The 4,599-nt window shown below is 42.7% G+C and overlaps 1 pseudogene; it reads right to left on the bottom strand.

The window, feature by feature from the left end:
- Positions 1 to 2,024: 2,024 nt before the first annotated feature.
- On the bottom strand, positions 2,025 to 3,286 carry LOC123943174 (annotated as a pseudogene).
- Between the last annotated feature and the right edge of the window lie 1,313 nt (positions 3,287 to 4,599).

The following is a 4,599-nucleotide window of genomic DNA, read 5'->3' as shown; positions in this document are numbered from 1 at the left end:
AGAGAGGACAGCCCTCTGCAAGCCACAGAGAAATGTTGGAACAGATCCTTCCCTCACAACCCTCAGAAGGAACCAACGTTGCCAACTCCTTGATCTTGGGCTTCTATTCTCAAGAGCTGTGAGATGATAACTTTCTGTTGTTTAAGTCCTCCAGTGATAGTACTTTGTTGTGGAAGCTCTAGAAAACTAGTTAAGAGATATACTTACTGCCAAGTAATCTATTTTTAATCAAAATATTTTAAAACTGTCCCTTAGTTGTCAGTTAAATGATGCTGTTCAAATGTATGATGCAAATGCACAGAAATCAGTTGCATTTCTATACACCAACAGCAAGACAGAAGCAACAGAAATTAAGGAGTTGATCCCATTTACAATTGCAGCTAAAACCATAAGATACCTAGGAATAAACCTAAACAAAGAGGCAAAGTGTCTGGACTCAGAAAACTATGAAGTACCCATGAAAGAAATTGAGGAAGACACAAAGAAATGGAAAAATGTTATATGCTTATGGATTGGAAGGACAAGCATTGTGAAAATGTCTATGCTACCTAAAGCAATCTGTACATTTAATGCGATCCTTATCAAAATATCATCTTTTTTTTTCCAAAGAAATGGAACAAATAATCTTAAAATTTGTATGGAACCAGAAAAGACCCCAAAAGAGGAATGTTGAAAAAGAAAGCCAAAGTTGGTGGCATCACAATTCCAGACTTCAAGCTCTGTAACAAATCTGTAATCATCAAGACAATATAGTATTGGAACAAAAACAGATACATAGATCAATGGAACAGAATAGAGAGCCCAGAAATAGACCCTCAGCTCTATGGTCAACTATTCTTCGACAAGCAGGAAAGAATGTCCAATGGCAAAAAGACAGCCTCTTCAAAAAATGGTGTGTGGAAAATTGGACAGCTACATGCAGAAGAATGAATCTGGACCATTTCCTTACACCACACACAAAAATAGACTCAAAATGGATGAAAGACCTCAATATGAGACAGGAATCCATCAAAATCCTTGAGGAGAACACAGGCAGCAACCTCTTTGACCTCAGCCACAGCAAGTTCTTCCTAGAAACATCGCCAAAGGCAAGGGAAGCAAGGGCAAAAATGAGTTATTGGGATTTCATCACGATCAAAAGCTTTTGCACAGCAAAGGTAACAGTCAACAAAACCAAAAGACAACTGACAGAATGGGAAGAGATATTCACAAATTACATATCTGTTAAAGAGCTAGTATCGAAAATCTATAAAGATCTTATCAAACTCAACACACAAAGAACAAATAACCCAATCAAGAAATGGGCAAAGGACATGAACAGACATTTCTGCAAAGAAGACTTCCAGATGGCCAACAGACACATGGAAAAGTGCTCCACATCACTCTGCATCATGGAAATACAAATCAAAACCACAATGAGATACCACCTCACACAGGTCAGAATGGCTAAAATTAACAAGTCAGGAAATGACAGATGCTGGCAAGGATGCCGAGAAAGGGGAACCCTCCTACACTGTTGATGGGAATGCAAGCTGGTGCAACCACTCTGGTACAGCATAGAGGTACCTCAAAAAGTTGAAAATAGAGCTACCTTACGACCCAGCAATCACACACTGGGTATTTACCCTCAAGATAAAAATGTAGTGATCCGAAGGGGCACATGCACCCAGATGTTTATAGCACCAATGTCCAAAATAGCCAAACCCTGGTAAGAACCTAGATGTCCATCAACAGATGAATGGATAAAGAAGATGTGGTATATATACACAATGGAATACTGTGCAGCCATCAAAAGAAACAAAATCTTGCCATTTGCAACAACATGGATGGAACTTGAGGGTATTATGCTGAGTGAAATAAGTCAATCAGAGAAAGACAATTATTGTATGATCTCTCTGATATGAGAAATTTGAGAGGGAGGGCACGGGGTTGTGGGGGGTAGGGAAGGAAAATGAAACAAGGTGGGATCAGGATCAGGAGAAAGATAAACCATAAAAGACTCTTTTTTTTTTTTTTTTTTTTTGGCTGGGTACAGTATACTTTATTGATGGTACATGACAAGGTAGGGCTCCCCAAGCCCCTCCCCTTCTTTGGGGGTCTGGGATGGAAATAGTGGAGGTTGGGAGATTCTCAGTGTTTTGGGGGATAAGTTGGGGCAGGGATTCCCCAGCAGCTGAGGGCCTCTCTCTTCCTCTTGCTCTGGCTGGGGCTGGTGGTCCAGGGGGCTCTTACTCCTTGGAGGCCATGTGGACCATGAGGTCCACCACCCGGTTGCTGTAGCCAAATTCATTGTCATACCAGGAAATGAGCTTGACAAAGTGGTCATTGAGAGCAATGCCGGCCCCAGCATCAAAGGTAGAGGAGTGGGTGTCACTGTTGAAGTCGCAAGAGACAACCTGGTCCTCAGTGTACCCCAGGATGCCCTTGAGGGGGCCCTCTGATGCCTGCTTCACCACCTTCTTGATGTCATCATATTTGGCAGCTTTCTCCAGGTGGCAGGTCAGATCCACGACAGACACGTTGGGGGTGGGGACACGGAAGGTCATGCCAGTGAGTTTCCCATTCAGCTCAGGGATGACCTTGCCTACAGCCTTGGCTGCACCAGTGGAAGCAGGGATGATATTCTGGGCAGCTCCTCAGCCGTCACGCCACAGCTTCCCAGAGGGGCCATCCACAGTCTTCTGGGTGGCAGTGATGGCATGGACGGTGGTCATGAGTCCCTCCACGATGCCGAAGTTGTCATGGATGACCTTGTCCAGAGGAGCCAAGCAGTTGGTGGTACAGGAGGCATTGCTGACAATCTTGAGAGAGTTATCATACTTCTCATGGTTCACACCCATCACAAACATGGGGGCGTCAGCAGAAGGAGCGGAGATGATGACCCTCTTGGCCCCGCCCTTCAAGTGAGCCCCAGCCTTCTCCATGGTGGTGAAGACCCCAGTGGACTCCACAACATACTAAGCACCAGCATCGCCCCATTTGATGTTGGCGGGATCTCGCTCCTGGAAGATGGAGATGGACTTCCCATTGATGACAAGCTTCCCGTTCTCAGCTTTGACTGTGCCGTGGAATTTGCCATGGGTAGAATCATACTGGAACATGTAGACCATGTAGTTGAGATCAATGAAAGGGTCTTTGATGGCGACAATATCCACTTTACCAGAGTTAAAAGCAGCCCTGGTGACCAAGCGCCCAATTCGGCCAAATCCGTTCACTCCGACCTTCACCATCGTGTCTCGGGCACGCGGCTGGCACTGCACCTGAAGATCCGGCTGTCTGTCCAACGGGGAAGAGCAGAGAGCCCATAAAAGACTCTTAATCTCACTAAACAAACTGAGGGTTGCTGGGATGTGGGAGAGTAGGGATAGGGTAGTTGGGTTATGGACATTGTGGAGGGTATGTCCTATGGTGAGTGCTATGAAGTGTGTAAGCCTGATGATTCACAGACCTGTACCCCTGGGGCAAATAATAAATTATATGTTAATAAAAGTAATTTAAAAAAAGAACAAATGATGCATTTTAGAAGTAAATCCAAGCAATAAGAGTTTAGGTTTTAGTATCCAATACTTTCAACCTCTAGCTCTAATACACTGGGCAATGTGTTCAACTTCCTTGTGTGTCTGTTTCATCATTGGTAACACAGGAATAATAATGTTCCCAACTCAACACAGTGGGAAGTACACAAAGTGCTGATTACATGTGCATGGTCTCATCAAGGTGAAAATTCATCAATATAAATTACTGTTGGAGTTTTCACCATTGTGAAACATAGCTAGAGATCTGTTTGTATTTCCAATGTACACCTCGCAGATGCACCACTTCCGTGGGATAGACATTACCAGTACTTTGTGCCATACTATCAACTTTAACCAATACTCCTGCAAAGTTTTCTTCATTGAACAATATATGTGAGCTACATACCATTCTGCATGGTCTCAAGGACAAAAGATGCATCAGTTATTCATTCTGATGATGAGATACTGCAGTCTAGTTAGAGTGATAACACAAGGATACACACAGTTCTAATAAAAAAAAAAGAAACAGCAACGACAACAACAACAACTTCCTGCTATAAGACAACTGTTGTTGAAGATGAATCCCACATCTAGATTGTAGTTGCCTGTTACCTGTGACTGCATCATGATCCTGACTTTCCCAGTCTTGCTTGTTCTCCTAAGAGAACACTTTTCTAAATTACATTTCACACACACTTCGATCCTTTAGCAAGTCATCCTTTTTGAATTAATATATTCATTCACCATATCTTTATATACATCATGTATGTCAGGTTTTATGCTAGGCTCACACTAGGCATGTAGGAGGAAAGGGTAAGGCACAGGGGTGTGCTTAGTACTCTCTCCTTGAATTGTTTTTGTGTACTTCCCTTGTTTAATAACTATTGAAATATTAGAACAGAGAAAAATGTTCCTAGGTACCCCCCAAACAGAATTAGTCCCACTTGTTTACATTTGCATAGAGCTGTGCTTACTTTAGTCATTGCATTTAATTATTCTATATTACAACTAGTTCACAAGGAACCTGTCTTTCTACCACATTCTCTAATATGTGAATTCTTACAAGAAACATGTTATTCTGCAT

The sequence above is a fragment of the Meles meles genome, chromosome 6 (assembly GCF_922984935.1).
Source record: "Meles meles chromosome 6, mMelMel3.1 paternal haplotype, whole genome shotgun sequence".
NCBI lineage: Eukaryota > Metazoa > Chordata > Mammalia > Carnivora > Mustelidae > Meles > Meles meles.
Note: the sequence above shows the minus strand (reverse complement) of the source record. Positions and strands in the feature narration are given on the sequence as shown.